General features: G+C 49.3%; 1 long non-coding RNA gene across 5 annotated transcripts; it reads left to right on the plus strand.

The window, feature by feature from the left end:
• The first annotated feature begins 24 nt into the window (after positions 1 to 24).
• On the plus strand, positions 25 to 20,054 carry LOC140601086 (uncharacterized). Of its 5 annotated transcripts, none has more exons than XR_012004136.1 (5): positions 25 to 296; positions 3,019 to 3,209; positions 15,114 to 15,292; positions 17,338 to 17,534; positions 19,531 to 20,054. It is a non-coding gene; the product is annotated as an uncharacterized lncRNA (long non-coding RNA). The 5 variants fall into 5 exon arrangements; XR_012004139.1 differs by having other exon boundaries at positions 19,534 to 20,054; XR_012004140.1 differs by lacking the exon at positions 19,531 to 20,054 and adding an exon at positions 19,162 to 19,284.
• Positions 20,055 to 20,924: the final 870 nt, after the last annotated feature.

Raw genomic sequence — 20,924 nt, forward strand, 5'->3', positions numbered from 1 at the left:
AGACGAGTAAATCTTCGGCGGCGGGAAGGGGCGGGGTGGGCGGGCGGGAGCGCGGCGCAGGCGCAGGCGCAGTCGAGGGGCCTGGCCGGCTCCCCCGCCCCAACCCCGGAGTCCCGGGGCTCTGCTCTCCGCCGGGCTCCTGCTGCCGTCGCCGTCCGTCGCCTCTTCCTCCGTCTCCGTCCTGCTGCCTCGCAGGCCTGCTTTCCTCTTGCTCCTCCGGGGATCTTGGCCTTGCTCCTCTTCTCTCCGGAGCGGGCAGTGACACCCCGACGCCTACCTCCCGCGTGTGTTTTGAGGTCTGGAAACACACACACACACACACACACACACAACAGCTTGTGGCTTGTGAGCCGAGGAAGCCTTCCTCTTCCCCCCAAGCAAATTGCCTGGAGGCTGGCCCTCCGCCCGCAGGCTGCACCTGTGTGTGGTTAGCGGGTGCGGGCCTCGAGAAGTCCGGTCGCCCAGGCTGACAACTGCGACCGCGTGGCCGCGCCCCCGAGGGCCGCGTGTATTATAGAAGGTGCGAGCCGGGCTTGGACACCAGCCGCCGGCTCCGTAGCAAGCGGCTTGGGGTCCAGGTTCGAAACTCAGGTCAGTGTGAGCTGGGACCTCCGCTCACCACCTGTCTATCTGCAAGGCCTTGGGCAACGACTTAACTCTCCCCGTAAACCTGTTTGCTCACCTGTATGATGAGGCTAAAGCTAGAGCAGCTTCCTAGGCTTCTGTAAGTATTGGATAAGAACATGGAAGGCTATTAGTGCAGTGTCTCACGCAAATTGTGTGGCAAGTGTTGCTCATATCAAATAGTAGCTGTTGTTAGTGATCAATAAACGTTTACTGAGCTTGTGCGGATCCCCCTACTGGGTGGTGGAGAGGAAGGTTACTTCCCAGGTGCGGGATCTCCCTATCCCTCCCCTTGCGACCCCGCCTGAAATATCCGTGTCTGCCAAGATCTCAAGAGCTCTCTGGGGGCAGGGGGAAGTCTCCCGGAAGGTTGATGAGATAGGATATCAGCATGCCTCCTTGGGGGAAAGCAACAGTGATTCTATTGTTGGACATGAAATCAGGGTGTATGGTCTGGTTTTTTTCTCTTCACCCTTTGAGATATACATTCAGGATAGTGCACAAAGCTGGGGTTACACCATGATGAATTTCTATGTATGTGTACACTCAGGTATCTCCAGCTTCCTCATGCCCCTTCCCATTCCGTGTCCCTCAAGGGTCAACGCTGTTCTGACCTCTATCACCACAGGTTAGTTTTCCAGGGTTTGAACTGGATGTGGATGAATTACATGTCTGTGCATTTTTGTGTCCATCTCCTTTCACTTAACGGTGTGTATATAATATTCATCCATTTGGTCGATGTAACAATAGTTCATTCTTTTCCATTGTTGTATATTATTTAATTGTATAAATATTCAATAATTGATATACTCTTCCTACTGGTAGATGTTTGGGTTGCATCAAGTTCTTGTCTATCCTGAATGAAGCTGCTACAAACTATCTTTTTTTTTTTTCTAGCTTCATTGAAGTGTAGTTGGCAATTAAAAATTAGGTACATTTAAGGCGTACTACATGATGTTTTAATGTACATTGTGAAATGATTACCACAACCAACCTAGCCATTACCTCCCATAGTTACCACGTGTGTATGTGTAGTGCAAATGCTTAATATCAAACTCTCTTTTGCAAATTTCAGTTATATAATACAGTACTATTAGTTATAGTCACCGTGGTGTACATTAGATCCCCAGAATTTATTCATCTGGCATAACTGTACCTTTATACCCTCAGGTCTATATATACAGGATTGGAATTGCAGAATCACAGAGTATATACATATTAAGCTTTAAATGTATTGCCAAATGGTTTACTCAAGTGGTATAACAATTCGTATTCCAATGAGCGATGTGAGATTTCCGGTTGCTCCACATCTTTGCCAGTATTGGTATCATCGGTCTTTTTAATTTAAAAAGGCGAGCGTGTATTGTATTATGATTTACGTTTATTTGGTGATCAGTGATGTCGAGAAATTTCTTAGACGCAACTGGCCATTTGATATCTTTTTAGTGTATTTAGTGCAAGTCTTTTTGTCCATTTGTAGAGAGTTGTCTCTCTTAGTGATCTGTAAGAGTTCTTTACACATTCTGGGTATAAGTCCTTGCCCAGTATATGCATGACAAATATCTTCTCCCAGTCTGTGATTTTCTTTTCATTCTCTGGATGCTATCTTTTGACAAATAGAAATTCTTAAGTTTAAAGGAGTCTAATTTATTAATCTTATATTTTAGGACTGGGGCTTTCATGTCCTGTTTGAAGAATCATTGCCTGGTGTTAAGGCCGTAGGGATCATTGCCTTTATTTTCTTCTAGGAACCTGATTGCTTTAACCTTCACAGTTAGGTCTATGATTCATCACACATTAATTTGTTGGGCAGCTTGGGGTCAAGATTTATTTTTTCTCATTTGGAATCCAGTTGGCTCAGCACCAATGGCAAACAGTTTTGTTGAATGAATGAATGAATGAATATTTGTTGAATGAAAGATTCATTTAAGAGAATAAAGCAACCAGTTACTTAGAAACCAGAATGTCTAGGGGGGGGAAAAAAGGACACTTGATCATAATAAACTTAATGCAAAATTTTATATTACATTGACTCTTGGACCATTTCTATTTTTTCAGTCCCTTGTGGATATCATTAGCAAAAGTAGCCTAAGGTAGAACACAGTTCAGAAATTCTTACCTAGAATTTGACCTGGCATGGTTTGCTTTTACCTTTGTGTAGGTAAAATTTTGTTCAGCTTCCTGACCAGTAGGTGACTTTGACAACTGGGGCGGGAGGGGGGGGGGTGCGTGTTGGGCAGGGAGAACCAAGAGCCAGAGAAGAAATTAATTATTCATATATGTGTATGTATTTTTTTCTTGGTTCCCTTTTTATTCTTGAGGCATTACTTGCCTTCTCTAGAATTTTGTTTCTGATTTTGTTTGTTTGTCCGTTTTGTTTCCTAAAATACACAGTGTTCTTTCTACCTCATAAAACTGTGGCATCCAAGAGCTGGAAGGAGTCTCAAGAAGTCATTGCCCATTGGACACGGGACCAGATATTGAAACTGTCTTTCCAAGATTATTGGAGCCTCCTTGCCAAACTCCAGCTTCTGCCAGAACAAACACACCCAACCAAAATGGTTTAAAGACCTTAGCATTCTGAGGTACTTTATCTATACCTACAAAAGCTAAGGAAATGCCAGTGTGCCTTACTTGTGGCCATGACTCTGAAAATGTTTTATGTCCCAATAGAATCTTATTTTAAATAAGACATCCTGTCACCAATTATTTTTGTAAAGCAAACACACACACACACACATACAAAAACAAAACCCCACTTCTAGTTGGTGCTCAGATATCCTCATGTAGTAGTTTCATAAGTCGTAAGATTTTGTAGTACCTTATCTCGAGATGGATTATTGTGATAAACACTTATTAAACTACCCTCCTCTAAAAATCTTTCTTAAAAAGATTTTTAAGTAAAGGTTTGATTGTGTATACTGACACATAGAGAACTGCACAAGTCATAAAAACTCAGCTCAGTGAACTTTCACAAACTGCATACACCTGTGTCATTAGCATGTAACTCAAGAAGCAAAGGAGCACCACTACGCTGTGGGCCTACATTAAAACCACCGCAGTGGCATTGTCTACATCCTGATGAGTCTTTGGTAAGGCCAAAGCATGACCTGGCTTCCTGCTTCCTACCTAGAAACCATGCCAGTCAATCTCTATCTCTTCGCGGGCTCCCTCAAGCTGATATTTTTTTTTCTTGGGTGTTGCAGAAAGAGAATGAGGTTTGGAGTAAGAAGGCGTACGTTCTATTTAGAGCCAACCACAGGAATAATGGAGCTGAGACTAGTCAGATTTGATGGGGCAGGGAGGAAAGAGCTGGCTGCATCTTCGGGCAGCGATCTAGCCGACTCAAGCATGACACAGCTCCGGAGACTCTGGGGAACTGAGGCAGCCTGAAAAGAGTAGAGGGGCCCCGAAAGGGGGAGAGGGTGATGGTGGCACTGCCAAAGAAAGGAAGATGCCCAATTTGGGAGGTGCTAACCTCAGCTCTCTGAGCTACTGTCTCTACACCCCCTTCCTGCCCAACTCCCTGACGATGTCACTAGGGAAAGGATGGGTTTCATCAGATGGCTGGTACACCCCTGTCAGATGGCTCAGCCTCTCTGAGTGTTAGCTTCCAAATCCAAAAATCCAAAAAAAGGATAAGTAACCTCTGCTTAGTGCTGGTATGCCCCGATCAAATGAGGGAGTGAATGCATAAGAAAACAGTTGTCTTTTTACAACGTTTCTCTCCCTTTGCCAACCATGGTCCCTTTCTCACTTTACTGTCAGGATGGCTTGGCGAGCAGGTCAGATGAGAACAGAGGAGGGGATATTCTCAACACTTTGTTGTGGCTGCCTTCACTTCTGGGGCTCCAGATTTCTTATCTGAGGATTAACGTTTTCAAATCCTCCTTCAGGGAAAAGGGATTCTGTGTAAGTAAATTGTCAGCTGATCATTTCATATCTCCTGTGTGCACTCTGAAGCTGTCTTACCTTCAGATCCTGGATGTCTGTCTCACCAGCTGTTGTAACGCCTGAAATTCCCGGCACTGGAGTGCCTGCTAGGGAAGAGACTCCCACCCTTCCCACAGAGTCAGCCAGGGGAAGAAGATGCCCATTTGCTAGGAACGGCTACCTTGCCTGCCAGCTGTGGTTCTCAGTGTTCAAACATTGATCTCCTGGTCCTCACATCAGCCCGGATTTTTCAGTTGCAGGCATTCAAAAATGACTTTGGAAGATTTAAGCAAAATGGAATTTACTTAAAAGATATTGGGGAACCCACAGCATCAAAAGGCTGGCTGGAGAACTTTGCCATTTGCCTTTGCTACCAGGAACAAAGCTTGAAGGTCATCTTGCAGAACCGGTACTGGCCCAGGGAGGATGCCATGAAGTTTTTGTAAACATGGCACATGTGGCCACTACTGCCTCTGGAAACTGGACATAACTGCCACCAGCACTATGGCCACAACTCCTTGATAACTGGAGTCTTTGACTCTCTGCTTTTTCCCACCATGAGCTTCTGATTCAAAAATCTGGGTGGGAGCATCTGATTGGCAGAGCCCAGATCATGTGTCCAAGCCCTGGTTGCAAAGATGGCCCAGAAACAGGCTCCATGATCTTTTCAGCTTTAATTCTGGAGAATGGGCTCTACCTCTTAATGTAGGGGATTCTCCAAACAGAGGGAAGATGTTCAGATGCTGGATGGCCAGAACATGTACCTCTTCCTTACAGCCTTTACAGCTACCTCTTGTGCTCACTGCTTGAATTAACCCGCATCCTTTGACCCATCTAGCTCTGGGACACAGACAAATTTCTGAAGCGTACGAGTTGGAGGACCAGGATATGGATTCTTGAGAATCTTCAAGGATGGAGGCCATCCAGTTCATGCTATCCTGCCAATATTCTCTGCTCTTGGCCAGGTGACATTTTTCCTCTTCAAAATTCTTAGAACAAGCCGCAAGTGGATATTTAGTAGGAGAATAAAAGGAAAAGAAAAAAAGAAAGAAAGAGGCCTTGAATAACATCGGCCCCCACTCCCACTCCCCACCATGTCTCAATTTTCATTCCTTTTTTTTTTTTTAAGATTTTAAAAAAGATTTTATTTATTTATTCATGAGAGACACATAGGGAGAGGGAGGCTCCCTGTAGGGAGCCTGATGTGGGACTCAATCCCTGGACCCAGGGATCACAACCTGAGCTAAAGGCAGACACTTAACCACTGAGCCACCTAGGCATCCCTCAGTTTGACTCTGTGATGTATTAGCCACAGCTCTGGGCCTCAGTTTACCAGTCTGTTAAGAAAAAAGAAGAAGGAGGAAGAGGACGACGACGATGATGACGACCTGACCTGACCTAACTTACCTGTACCTTTTGTGACTCTAGCAGTGACATGAAAGAGGTAACGGGTGTGTGGCAGTGCTGCCCAGCACCCATGGGGTTGGCTGCATATAATGACAGTGTCCCAGTGCTGGCGCTTGTGTAACAGGCGGATTTACCGAGAGGGGACGACTGTTTGCTCAGCAGCCTAGAAGTCTATAATTAGACTGTCACAACATCAGCAAAAGTACAGGATCAATGTAATCAGAGAAGAAATGGAAAAGAACACAGCATCAGTCAAAGCCTCCAGTGGGTCCCCATGGTTTCCGGAGCACTAATCGCCCAGGCAGATTCAATGTCCTGCTTGTGGGTTTCCTCCTGGTGATGACCAGGTTGGTTTAGGCCTCTGCTGACTGCCCCTCTGAGCCACCCAGCTCTATCCACCCTCCTCCTCCCTCCCTCTGCCCACTGAGCCTTCCGGATGACAGCCCAAAAGGGGCAGGACTTGTACCCAAAACTTAGTGGCCAAGGCACTTCCATTCCTCACATGTATGTGTGTGGGAGTGGAGGAGGGCCAGCTTTTTTGAAATGAGATTCCTGGGGCCTAACCTGGCCCTATTGGGTAGATGCCTTGGAATCTGCATTTAGCACATCCTCAAATGATTCTGTGCATGCTAAAGCGTGCCACAGAAGGCCACCAGGCTGAGCCATCCTTCTTTCCCACTTGTCCTCTTGCTTCTACTGTGTACCTGGCACAGCCCTAGCAGTCAGGATGGCAGCAAGATTGAGGCAGCCAAGGTCGAAGGGCCACCTCAAAGCCAAGGAATGATAATGGGCCTCTTATTTTCTTTTTAATCACATTAAGAATTCCAACCCGCAGACATGTTTATCTCATTAATCCTCATGACATCTGATCGAGGGGGTAATGACCAGTGTGTTTAGTTTCCTTCAACCAAAGTGGATCAGGGCCCAGATCTACCCCCAAAGGATCCAGATCTGAGCGCTTCTAGTCTCCCCTGAGCTTGAACCCTTAGGTGAAAACGACTGGATTTCACAGGTCTGTGTTCCTTTATTTCCTACAACTTTTTTAACATAAGTAATACATGTTGCATAAAAATCAGAAAATGTAGAGAAGCATAAGGAAGAGATAAATCATTATCAACCACACAGCAACAATCCTGTTAACACTTTGTGTTTATCCTCCCACACCAGTGTGTGCATGCTTGTACACACACACACACACACACACACACACGCAGGCAGCTAGGAGAGGGTTACCTGACAGGAGCCGGAGCCTCTAGATAAACAGTGATCTGCTGCCAGCAGGGAGGGAGCCAGAGAAAAAAACACCTGGCTGCTTGTTCCTGGGTCCTCTGATCTCCTGCCTGTGTCTCCCTGTGGCCCAGCCCAAGCAGAAGGCAGGTTGATTCAGTCCCTAGAAGTCAGCCTTCCTGAGACACAGAGCGGGGAGTTGGAAGGGAAGAGAGGGTCTGGATGGGCCAATGGAAGCCATCCAGCGTGCTTTCCTATGTGCACTTTTGGATACCACGATGGGTTTCCAATTTCTAGAGTTCCAGATCTAGAAAATGCCGTGATCTGTTTTAAGTTAATTCTCTCCTTGGCCGCAGCAAACAGATGAACTGTTATTTTGTGGTGCTGCCCTCAACACAGTGAGTTAGGAGCCCTGGCTGCTAGCTCTGACTTCTCTGCTTGCTCATTTGAGACAGATTTAGTGACTCAGTTATTCAGGAAATATGGGCTCCTCCTGAATACAAGACAGTGCTGGGCACCAAGGAGGGGTCAGAGGAGTGGCTGCCGGGAGCTCACAGCTTCACAGGGGCTGAGGGGCACACCACCAGCGTCTATAAACCAGGCAGAGAGGCAAGCCCCAGGAGGATGGCACAAAGGTCTACACTTATACTAGTGACGTATAAGCTCCTATTTTAGGCCAGTAGTGATTGATTTGTATTCATACGTACTATTTACCATATACTGGTCCTGTTCTAAGTGCCTTATAGGTATTTATGTTATGAGATCTTCCAACAGCTACATAAGGTAAATGCTATTATCATCACCATTTTGTAGCTGAAGAAACTGAGGCACAAGAAGGTTAAATACTGAAGCAAGAATTTGAACCCAGACAGTCAGATTCAAAGGCCTGTTTTCTCAAAATATCTGTTCTACTACAGTGAGTCCAGGACCCAAAGTATTTTAATAATAATCCTAAGGTGATTTTTGCCTTCTGAATTCTCATTCCCTCAGGTGTGCAAACTGGAGTTTCCAGAGGCTGCATGACAGTTGTGACATTAGTCTGAGGCTAATGGAATGTGTGCTCTCTCTTCTTATGTCTTAGGGCTTCTTCAGTTTGAATTTCTAATATAGTAAATACCTATAGAAATAACTCATAAGTAGAAGTTCTTTGGTGTTCTTAAGGGGATCCCAAAGGGTCCTATAAAAGGGTCTTGAGACCCAAAAGTTTGAGAGCCACTGCATTACTCTTATCCTGGGGGGAGCCGTAAGAGGAAGCGGTCCCATTGGATTCCTGGGTCAGATTTATTACCACTAGTTTGCTTGCCTAAATCTGGGATGGCATAAGGCAGATCTACATCAGAAAATAATAGAGCCCGAAGGAACCCAAAGAAGTCATGTGGCCCATTTTCTTGGCTATGGGACAGATGCCTTCTGGTGGGCTGTGGGTTTCCCCACCCCTAGTTCCCTCATGGACCTGCCTTTGGCCAGGGTGACCCTGCTTATCTTATTCAGAACCCCTGAGCTAAGTCCACGCCAGGTCAGGGCTTGAAATTCTCCAGGGAATTTGAGAGTACCCAGTTTAAAGACAGCCCCAGTAATAGTTGTTTGTGAGAGGGAGCGGACATTTAAGGCTTTGCAATTTTCGGTCGGATAGTATAATTTTAATTATCTGTCAAGATTTATAAAACATGATTGCAATATGCCCTAGTTTTTTCGGTATATGAAGTGGGGAGTAAGTAACGTAATTGCTTTTTAATTAATGGACATTGGGAATTATAGCAAACGAAGTTTAGCTAATCACGGGGAAAGACTACAAGCTAACACTAGAGATGGTATAAAATCATTGCTATCCCTTACTTAAGAGTGAAAAAATGCAGCCATAAAAAAGGATGAGATCTTGCCACTTTGTGACATGGATGGACTTAGAAGGTATTAAGTGAAATAAGTCCGACGGAGACAAATATCATGTGATTTCGCTTACAAGTGAAATCTAAAAATCAAAACAAATGAATAAACAAACAAAAGGAGAAACATACCCATAAATACAGAGAACAATATGATGTTTGCCAGAAGAGAGGAAGTCAGGAGTTGAGCGAAATGGGTGAAGGGAAGTGGGAGACCCAGGCTTTCAGTTATGAAGTGAGTAAAAGTCACAAGCGTAGGGAATACAGTCAATGGTATCATAATAGTGTTGTGTGGTGACAGATGGTAGCTACACTCGTGATCACAGCATAAGGTATAGACTTGTTGAATCACTATGTTGTACACCTGAAACTAATGTAACATTGAGAGTCAACTATAATTTTAAAAATAATGAATTTTTTTTAAACTGGAAAGAAAATAGGAGGTGTCATAGTGAGAATTCTAGGCTGGTGCCCAGTATCCCTTTCTCCTTCCCTGACTGGGGGAACCGCCACAATGCATGAGTAGCATTGGTGTGGATGTCCCCAGTGTCTTAATGATGGGTCCAAGCTATCAGGGTACTTTTATCCCTTTGCCTGGGATCATTCAGGGATTGATGGGAAGTTGTCTCAGTGGTTGGAAAAGGGGACTTGGTGAATGTTCATCTCTGTCTGGGTGGGATGATATGTAGATGTGAGTCCCAGAATGGGTGCCATTGTTTCACTGCTTTGAGAGAAGCTAACGTGTCTTGAGACCCACGCACCAGCATGGGTGGGACCAACTCAAGACAACCAGGTCAGAAAGCCACACTGCCCCCGAACTTTTCTCTTCAGGAGCCCACAACTTCCTGTGCTTTAGGTAATTTAACTGTATTTTCTGATACTTAGCAGCCAACAGCATCTAATATCATTAAATAACTTTTTTTTTCCCAACTCACACACTTTAAGGGCTGTCATGTTGACCAAACAATAAATGTCAAGTCTGACAATTTAAGGACAGTTCTGATTTTACACCACCCTTACTAAAGCTGAACTTCCAAATGACACCTCCATGGTCCCAAAGTCCCTCCTGTTTCACCTCACACATCAGCACTTTCTATACTAGACTTGTTTTTCTTCACAAATAAAACTCTCCTTTCCCTGTTTCATTGTGTGGTGACCAAGCATCAGAAATTTTAGCGTCAACAACCAAAGTTTCTCAAGTGTCTAGGAAAACAGAAGCCTAGGAGGGCAGCATCGCATGCATCATAATGCTTAGTGAAGCCAACCTAAGTGCCAGGCCTCTGCAGCAGGACAAGCATGGCAGCATGATAGGCATGATTCACCTGGTGGTTGCAAGGATGGGCTCCCAGATCAGATTGGCTGGGTTCAAGTCCCAGCTCTGCCTGTTTCTCTGGAACCATTATCTGACCTCTCTAAACCTCATAAGTGTCCTTATCTCAAGATGATAAGATGGTGACAATAAGAGAACCTCTCTCACCTGCATGTCATGAGGATTACATGAGCTAATTCGTGTATACTCATAAGTGTGTATGGCAAATAAGTTTTCAAAAAATGTTAGCTAGAGACTACCCATCCCTGGACTCAGTATGCTCTCCCGACAAAGGAGGGGATGTCTAGAGGGTCTCCAGGGCCCCTTCCAGCCTGACATGCCCAGAGCTCACTTGTGCACGGCGTCCTCAGAAGTGCTACAGGGGCTGGCTGTCTTCGGGGCCCTCAGGGAGGACGCTGACGTCTGTTTTATGTTGTTCTTGTTGTTTTCAGTATAGAAACCAAAGCAAAGAAACACAGGGCCAGCCTATGCTGATCATCACATAGCACAGGAAGAGCAGGGCCATGGACACGGAGCTCAAGAGTCTCCCCTACTGTGTCATTCTGCCCTCGGGCCCTCAGGATGCTCACCCATAAATGAGGTCACCCTCCCTGTCTCTCCGAGAGACCGTGAGGATTGCATTAAAAAAAAAAAAAAAAAAAAAAAAAAAAAAAAAAAACGACTCAACATCCTACCATGGTGCCTTGGCGATATTCATTTCCTTCCTCTTTCTAGAGCCCAAGGCCACAGGTCACCACAGTAAGGGGTGGGAAAGGGTTCCACCAGAGGTGACAGCAAGAGAAGCTCCCTAGGCTGCAGAAAGGCTTATTTGAAAGTTGCTGGGGTACCGAGGAGACAGGAACCTCACAGGAGACCTCACGGGAGAGCTGACCTCACAGTGCCTGGCACCTGGCTGGAGAACTAAAACGTTCCAGAGGCTCACTTTTCTCCCTGCCCTCTCAGTGCATATTACTGACCTCTGATCACTAATAAGCCTTAACCCTTTTTTTCTAGAGTCTCTGCCTATGCCCGTGTCCCAAACCCCAACTCCTTTGCTATCTAAAATTTAAACTCCCAGAGAGGAAGTCTGGAGACAGGTGGTCACCAGCAACCCACCATGGGCATGCGTTTTCTCTCTGGTGCCTGCTAGTTTAGCCTCCCTGGCTGGACCACATGTGCTCGGCTGCATTCATACGGGTGGGATCACAAGGTCCAGGTGCTCAAGGAACAGCAGAGAGGGGCAGAACCTGGGGCCATCAGCTACGGGTACAATGGGCTTGTCTACAAGCAGCAGTGTGACACAGCCAGATACAAGCAAGGGGGGGGATCCCTGGGTGGCGCAGCAGTTTGGCGCCTGCCTTTGGCTCAGGGCGCGATCCTGGAGACCCGGGATCGAATCCCACGTTGGGGTCCTGATGCATGGAGCCTGCTTCTCCCTCTGCCTATGTCTCTGCCTCTCTCTCTCTCTTTCTCTCTCTCTCTCTCTGTGTGTGTGTGTGTGTGTGTGACTATCGTAAATAAATTTTAAAAAATTAAAAAAAAAAGATACAAGCAAGGGCTCTTTCCTCCCTCCTTTCTCACGGTCTTGGGCCCATCCATCCCATACCGCAGATTCTTCCCCATCGAGCTGGTGCCATCCCCAAAGCAAAGGGATGACTGTGCTAGTAGGGCCTGGGAGCCATGATAGCCTGTCTCCCAAAGGGCTTGTTTTTATATGAAAGAGCCTCAAATAATCACAGGCCTTGCTAGCAGACTGTACAGAGAAGGTTTTGTAACCACGTGGGCCCCAATCTGTACAAATTAGCTAAAGCAGAGGGTGAGCTGCTTTTCATGTCCCAGTCCCCGGGAAGCAGGCTTCTTACTGGGCCTGTGGTGTTTAGAAACCTGTTTGGGAGCTGCCCTGCTCACATCCACCTGGGAAAGGTGACACCGCTCCCTCCATCTTGCTGGTGGGGCCTGTGACAGCTTGGATAACTGGAAGTCACAGAGGAAAGGGAGTGACCCCGCTGTAACTGCAGACCAGAAGATGCTCTGGCCATGGTGCTGAGTCAGCACAGAGCACCTACCTGGGTACCAGATGGCCCCCTATAAGGAGAGGGAGGATCTCATCACAGGGTCTGATCAGTCTCAGTGTCAGTTACCTGGGGAAGAGGTGCGTCAATCACACTGGAGACAGGTGGGCTCCTGGGATAGAAGCCCCACCCTGGGGTCCTGACCAAAAGTGCCAAGATAAGGCTAACCATCCATGGGCATTGTTTGTTGCTTTGTGTAGGACTTTGTTCTTCAAACTTCAAGACCGTTGGAACCCTGTTGGGGTACTTGTGGTATATGCCCATGTCCCAAACCCAGAGCCTTCCATTCCAGGAGTCTTTGATTTTGACAAGTACCCCTGATAATTGTGACCCAAATGACCAAGGACCACACCTAAAGAAACCTGGTGTAAGAGGAAGATTTTGGTGTCATGCAGGCCTGGACTCATAGCCCTGCTCTGCCACTTGCTGGCTGTATTGTCTCTGGCAAGCTATTTAATCTCTCTGTGCCTCAGTTTCCTCTTCTGAGAAATGGGAACAGATAATATCCACCTCATGAGTGCACTGAGCAGAATAAATGATAAGAGATGCTGCCCTCAGTGCATGGAAATGTGGGCGTTGGTGACAGAGTCTGACCAAGAAGCTCACTTGCAGAATTGTATTTGTCAAGGGGCACTTTTTACAGGAATGAATGTTAATTCTAATGTTCCAAAGAAATACCAGCTTAGAAGGTTCCATTCAGTATCTTCACTGATGAGCAAGTCAACCCTAGCGCGCCCCCACCCCCAGCACACTCACACCCTCCTCCTTCTTTTTTTTCTTTTTTTTTTTTTTTTTTGTGTGTGTGTGTGTGTGCAACTGAACAAGCTGTCTGCCTGGAAGCCCTCAATGGTCCGTTGTTACCACAGCCACCCCCGTGGCCCCAAACAGACTACCTGTCAGCAGGGAGTGTGTTTCCACACTGACATCACAACTGTGCAGACACCTCACTCAGACAGCACAAGGAAGGACTCTTAGATCCTACACTTCTGGTTTTTCAAGTAGTATTCCAAGAACTAGTATCCACCCGTTGGATAAACAGGATATTCTGTGTGGGCAAAGACCTGGGCTCACTGAGAGATGGTACAAATCAGTTGTTTGACTGGTTTTATACACATTAATGCTTGAGGATGGCAGCTTTGTACAGAGCACCTGGCAACCCCCAAACTCTGCTAAGCATAATTTAATCTTCGAAGATTAGAAAATTACTTTAAAATCTTCCTTTTTAATAGTTACATTTTAGGTTAAACCAGCTTCTACTTCAATAAGCTCACAGCCCTGGCAAACATCCAAGAATTATGTCTGTTCCACCCCAAACAAGCTGAAGACCTTGGTGGGATTGCTTCTGAGACTTGGGGTTCCCAACCACACTGGGAGGGGGTCCCATGCCCCTTTAGCCTGTAGTCTGTATGTCTGGGTGAGGGAAGTGGCCTTCATGTTTCTGTAGAATGATGGCTGGTCTTGCTTCTAGTGTCACAGGCCAGAGGGCAGTGAGAACGCATCCCCACTGCCAATGACCCAATACAAAATACGTTTCTATTTGTTTTGCGCTGAACAAATTCCCCAGGTCAGCCACCCGAGCAGAGCAGAGTTGGTGGTAATGGAGAAAGCCCAAGAGGAGAACATAGTTCTCAGTGCTAAGAACCTTAGCCAAGTCTTCGTAACTCCAGGACAGGCCAAGAAAAAGCGGACAGCTCCTCCAGGCACCCACTTCCCTGGCCTGCCCCTTGCCTTTTGCCACTGCATTGATGACAGTCCCCACTTGTCTCACATCGCGTGGAAAAGACACAGCTCTGTGAGGGGTGGCTGAGCAAGCAGGTGTCTGCACCACCCACCATGCCCCTCCCCTGGCACATGTCCAAAAGAGTGAGGCTAGCTTTACGGTGGCCGTCATTTCCAAGGTGGCATTGAGCACTGTCAGCCAGAGGGCTGGGGCTTGTTGCTTCCTCTGTCCGGCCCTCCCTGGGCCCCTAGTCACACTGATGCAAGGAAAGGTTCTGCTTGGGATCACAGAGCTTTGGAGCAAAGCTGACCTGATCTTCTGTTGGGTTGGCCTCGTCTCCACACTCGTCCTTGTGCCTCTTTTCTTCCTGGCTGGGCCTGGCCATGGCCGTGGCGAGGTAGCAGCTAAAAGGCAGAGAGGCTGCCGAAGGCAGTGACAACAATGTTCAGAGCAGTAGCTCTGATGATTAAGTGCTCACTACATGTCAGGAGCTGTACCCAAGGACTGTTTCCTTGGCATGATCTTTTGTTTGGAAAAACTGAGGCAAGAGAAGTGAAGTGACTTGTCAAAGCCACAAGGCTAGCGAGCTGGGGTGAAAAGATTCAGGTTCACATCTCAGAGCTGCCCACTGTCGAGGATCAATGCTTTTTTAGGATTTTTGAGGGCGGGGGGCATCCTTCAGATCCCTGGGAAGCTCTGGGTCCACCCCCTTTCCACCTCCTTTCTTGGAGTTCTGTGGCCTGAGATTTCTCTTTTGAGAATTTTCCGCTATTTGTCCATGGCCACCTGTTATGTTCCTTTTCAACTGAGGGGCTTGAGTACGATACCCTCAGCTTGGAGTTTTAGAAATGCTCCCCGCATTGCCATCTTGGTGGGGGGCAGGGGGTTCTGATGCTTAAAGATCATCTCTTGAATCCACCTCCTGCCTTCTAAATCAGAATCTGAAGCAGCCAGAGGGGCTCTTTGTACACCCCGAGCAGAGGCAACAGAGCACCAGCTTGAAGGTGGAAAGCCTGGGGCCTTATGTGAAACTCAGCCAGCTGTGGAACCTCCCCGGACCTCCCCTGTAACACAGAGCCACTAACTGCCTCAGCTGGACCATGGCTTTACCGGGAAGGTAAAATGTGATCATGGTTGCGACAGCTTTTTGATTAATTTTAGTAACCAGCTAGCATGTACTGAACTTTCAAGCTAAGGACCCAACAAGCATCAACTCCGTGCTTTTAGATGCGCAGAAGGATGCGCAGAGCCACTCAGGGATGGCCCGAGAACCCACCGCGCAGAAGCAGCAGGGCCCAGGCTTGCTCTTGGTTCTGCTTGAGTCAAGGCTGTTGACTCCCTTTCCAAGTGTTGGTGTCAGCCACGTGCACGCGGAGGTGAGCGTGTGGGGCAAGCCCTTGTTCCAGAAAGCAGGGCGGAGCCCAGATGCTCGGCAGAAGCGTGAGGGCACCCCACTGACAGGGGAGCCTGAGAAACATCTCCTGCCCATACGGCCGCCGCTTCAGCCACCAGGCCTGCCTGCGCCACTGCTCTGCCTGCAGGCAGGGAGCACCAGGTGACTCAAATCCTCAGCCAGACCTGAAGGCAGTAGTTTCATCTGCTGCCTCAGCCAAGCGTTTTGTGTGAAATGCTCCCAAGGAGCAGGGGAGACACCAGATTGCAGCACGGGCCCTGGCTGCAGCCCTGCCCCCTGCCCTGTTGTCTCCAGCCCCCAGCTCCCCCCGGCTGAGTCCAGTCCATGACTGGCACGCCTCAGGGCTTCAGTCCCCAGGAAGGGGCTCAGCAACCTTCCTGAGAACCCAGACACAGGCCAGCGGTGTCCCCAGGCCCTGCTAGGACCCTCCTGCAACCCTCCCCTCAACAACTGAGCTCTTGTGCATCCATCTTCAATCATGGTCCTTCTAGGGCTGCCAGCTTGTAGGATTAATGTTATTATTTTCTTAATCATAATAATGGTTACAAAAGAGTGTTACTACTTAACCCAGGACTGACTGCCTGTTGGGTACCATGCTGTGCCCTCTGCCAGTATTACCTTAGGGGATCACTGTAACAAGGACATTATTGTTCCTGTGGGACACATAAGGAAACTGAGGTGCAGAGAGATTGAGTGGTTAGCCAGGTTCAGCCAGCTGGTAAGCGACAGAGCTCGGAAGTGATCACAGGCCAAGCCCATGCCCCACTGACATGGCCACCATCCTATGCTCTTGGTCTGATCACCTGCCCCCTGCTCCTGCCTCTACCATTTCTCGGCCCTCCAAGAAGCCAGGCTGTGGCATCTGTAGAGAGGCTCTGAGTCCCCCCCCTTCCTGGACTGGGCTGCTTCTTCACTCTACCAGTAAGGCTGGCCATTGCCTTGCCAGGCCTCCGAGCTGTCCGTTCTCACTCCACCTGCTTCCTACTCCCCCCAATTCTGCATCTGTCCTTAGCTAGGCCTGGGGTATTTCCAAAGGCTCCCTATCTGTCTCTCGACTTTCAGGTTTCTCATGCTTCCATCTGTTCTGCCTGTGACTGCCAAAGGCCTCCTCTTGAATCATTCACATTCCTCCTCCCTCAGCAAGACCTCCCAGCCACTGGATGCAGGTTACAGGGGCAGGCCAGACCTTTGGGCCTCACAGTTTAACCCGAACCCCCTTCAGCCTGTCTCCCACCACCTCCCTCTCTAATCTGGCCTGGCTCACCTCCTTCTTGCTCCTCCTAAGTACCTCATGTTTTTCTCCTCCATTCACATCGAAGCACAGGGTGCTCACTTAGTCACCGAAAAATATTTATTGAACACCTACTATGTGTGCTGTGCATCGTGTCAGGCAGTGTGGTGGTCACAAAGCCTCGCACCTGCCATGTGGAGTTTACAGATTAGCCGAGGAGACAGACTGGTGTCTTTGAGGAACTGAAAAGCCTGGGTGGTGGTGTAGGGTGGGGCTGGGGAGTGTGGCTGGAAAGAAAGTTGAGGACGTCAGCAGGGGCCAGGTCATGCAGGCGCTTGCAGGCTACACAGAGGGTTCCATGTGACTTCTGGTGCAATAGAATGCTCTGGTGGGTCTTAAGCAAGGAAGCGGCATGATCCGATTCCACAAATACTGCTGTTGTTATTGAACCATCCTTGGGTTCCAGGCCGATGTCTCCACCAGAAGGAGAGCTCATGTCTCTTTCCTCTGTCTGCAGAGTCTGGGCCACGGAGGAAAATAGGACTGGTGGTGGTGTGCCGTGGTGGTGATGAGTGACACTCCACAGTGGCCCTGGCCAAATGTCAACCCCACCAAGGAGCAGCGTGGTGAAGCCACATGGAAAATGGTGCAGGACAAACCACGTGCAAGAGGCAGCATCTGTAGCAGGACTCACAGATGCCCTGGAAGGGAAGGGTGAGTGAAACTTCGAGGAGGAGCCGGAATGGTTGAGCGGGCACTTGGGTAGGGGATGGACGGCGGAGGGCTCTGGCTAGGGGGCGATGGGGACATGCAAGAGGAACCGGCCCACTACAGGGGTGGCATGTGTCGAGCAGCAGGAGGAGAGAGCTGGGCTGGCCTGAAGTGGGAGAGACAGTGGCGCTCCTGAATTGTGGACCTGGCCCGATGCAGTGGGGGTGCTGTCAGGTGGCTACGAGGTCCGCTACGGCCAGCCTGCATGCCCAGTAGGGCCACCTCCAACAGTTCCTTACCTCCCAGTTGCCATGCTGCGGGTCGTGTGACCATGCAGCCCTGGCCATAAATAACCAGTTGATCCGAGGCTTGGCACCTGAGCTCAAGAAGGCCACACAGAGGCTGGTAGCCACATGAGGCCACCAGCAACCTGTGAGGTGGTCCGGAAGAACTCCGTCCAGCTAGGACCAGGTGCCAGACAGAAAGAACTGCCCCAGCCAGATCGTCTTGGGGGTTTTCGTAGCAGCCACACAGAGACGGCCCCCATCAGCAGAACGCAGCAGAGCTCGGAGACCCAGGGACGGTGAGCAGAGAAGCAGAAGCCACAAAGCACCAGACACCATGCGCGAGCCGGAGCAAACGAGATGGAGAGGAGGGGAGAGGGACTGGGGTGGCGGGCTCGGAGCAGGGGCCGAGAGAGCCGAGTTGCCAGGATGATGCAGACCCAGGAGCAGGAGGAGATGGCGTGGCCTCTGAGGACCACAGACCGCTGTGCTGAGCAGTGAGGAGCCAAGAGGCTGTTCTCCACAAGGCCTGTCCCACACATCCTGCCAGCAACGCCTGAGGACGCCCGCGTGGGCCTCTAGTCCTTGCACCCCCAAAACACCCACCACGAGGACAGAGGGGCTGTGAGCTGCCATGAGCTGGGGGGGGGGTGTTGGAGCACTGCTGGGGCACAGGGACGGCTTTCCCCGGGCCCTCTGCGACAGTCACCCGGGGCCACCACGCTGATCTGCTTGCAAAGTCTTCAGAGCAGGGAGAGCCTGCAGGCTCTGGGTGGTAAATTGCAGGGTCGGCGACCACAGAAAGCCACAGGAAAATTCTCGTCAGGGCCAGGAACAGACACAAGGGGAGAGAGGCTGTGGATGGCTCCCTGGAGGGGAGGAAAGATAGAAACAGCCAACGCTCAGCTAGATGGTACGGAAAGAAAATGAAGAAATGATGGAACAAATGTCTAGAATCCCCAAGTGGGATCGCTGGCAGGGAGAAAGGGAACTGTGTGACCAGATGTTTGCTTTGCCTCCTGGAATGGAAAGCACTCCAAATGGAAAACTTTCCCGGACCAGTGAGGTCAGCTCTGGGAGCAACCCCTCTTCCAAAAGCAAGATGGCGGCATCCGCCAGGCCCTCTGCGCCCAGGTGGGAGAACTGCTGGGACCAGAGGGCAGGCAACCGCAGCCCCCTCCTGCTCCGGTCCCCCTCTGAGGAAAACCTCAGACGGGAGCCAGATAGAGCGCGGCAACAGAACATTTGCTCCCCAAGCTTACAGACCTGGCTCTGGAAGGAGGACCCACGGGAAGGGAGCCACATCCAACCGGAGGCCAGGAAATGTTTCCCTTGGTCTGTGGCAGGGGCTAGTGTTGGCATGTTTCCTTCTCGTCCACAACTGGATGGCACAAGCGAAAGCAAACAAAACAGAAGCCAATGCAAAGGGCTTCTTGGGCTCCCTCAGTGAGAACAACCCAGAGATCAAGGCCAGGAACAAGTGAGGAGCTCCCAGGGTGGGGTGGGGTGGGGTGGGGTGGGGTGGGGTGGGGTGAGGCGACCCTGTGGAAAACCTGGCTAGCTCCAGAGACCTGTAAGTATCACAATGTCTTATGGAAATGAAGGGCAGACAATATGGAGGGTTCCTCATGTTTTGTGCGTGTGCGTGTGTGTTTTGTCGACTTCAATCCCTTCCTTGACTTCAGCTTCTAAGACTTGGCTCTTTCCTTCTCCAGTAGGTCATGGGACACCTCCTTGGAGACCCTTCTTCTTCTTAAGACTGTCTGTATGTGTCAGTTCAGCTGTGGTAACAAGCAGTCCCAAAGTCTTAAGGGATCACAATGACAACAAACATTTCTTTCTCACTCACATCACACGTGGGTGACTGTCACCTATGGCTCCCGGGGCTTTCTTTGTATCATGACTTCCTACTCCAGGGAAGCTGTAGGAGCTGCCCCATTTGGGTCAGCAGGTACAGTGGTGGAAGCTCTCGCCGATGCATGGTAAAGCTGCTGACACCTGGAACATACTGGCACATTCATTCATATTCCATGGGCCTCGTCAGGTCACACGATCGAGCCCAAAGTCAGTAAGGTGAAAATATGTTACTCTCAATGGGAGGAGGCCATGGATACTCTCTGCCTCCCTTCCCAGAGGGGCTTTGACAGCTCAGCAGCCTCCTCTATGCAAGCTGGGTTTGTTCTAACAATATTGTGAAATAATAGCAAGTGCAACAGTAATAAACATTCCCTGGCCCCTGTCTTTGTGTCGGGTGTTTTATAGGCATTATTGGAGTTAGTTACACGGCAACCCTATGAGGTAGAGACCACTGTGAGCCCTGTTTCACATACAACATAAAAAACAGGCTACAAGGCACACAGCTGGGAAGGGTCAGGGCTGGGCTGGGATCTGCTCTGGGAGCCACTAAAGCCTGTCCTTCTAACCTGGGCCCTACACGGCTGCTTCCTATGAGGCCAGGGCTGGATGAGGGACAGATGGACAAACTGAGGCTCAGAAAGGCGACTTGACTTGGCCAAAGATAATGTGTCACAAACAGAACTAAAATACCAATATCCTGGCCTTTTTCCAACCACCTCGCTGGCCCCCCTGTTTTCTGGGGGCTCCCAAGCATTCCTGTCTTCCTCAGCAATCTCTCCCCCGGGCCTGGCCTGGGAATCCAGCACTTGGAAGCCTGGAGCTCCCTACCCCCCACCCCCACCCGCCCTGGAGCCGGGCCAAGTGAGCCCTCAGGGACTGTCCCCAGCCCATCTGTCTGTCTTTCCCCTGACAGGCATCCCAGGGTGGTGAGAAAGCCAGGGCCTGGGGATCAGCGCACCCACTCTCGAGTCCCAGCTTGGTCACTGATGCCTTCTGGGAGATTCCTCTCTATGACATTAGTGCTTAGGTAGGGGGTTGTGTCCACCGCTGAGTAACCAGCTTTGCTTGCTTTCCTTTTTTCTTTTTCTTTTTTTTTTTTTAAGATTTTATTTATTTATTCATGAGAGACACACAGAGAGGCAGAGACACAGGCAGAGGGAGAAGCCGGCTCCCTGTGGGAAACCTGATGCGGAACTCGATCCCAGGACCCCGGGATCACGCCCTGAGCCGAAGGCAGACGGTCAACCGCTAA

This window comes from Canis lupus, chromosome 12 (genome assembly GCF_048164855.1).
Source record: "Canis lupus baileyi chromosome 12, mCanLup2.hap1, whole genome shotgun sequence".
Lineage (NCBI taxonomy): Eukaryota > Metazoa > Chordata > Mammalia > Carnivora > Canidae > Canis > Canis lupus.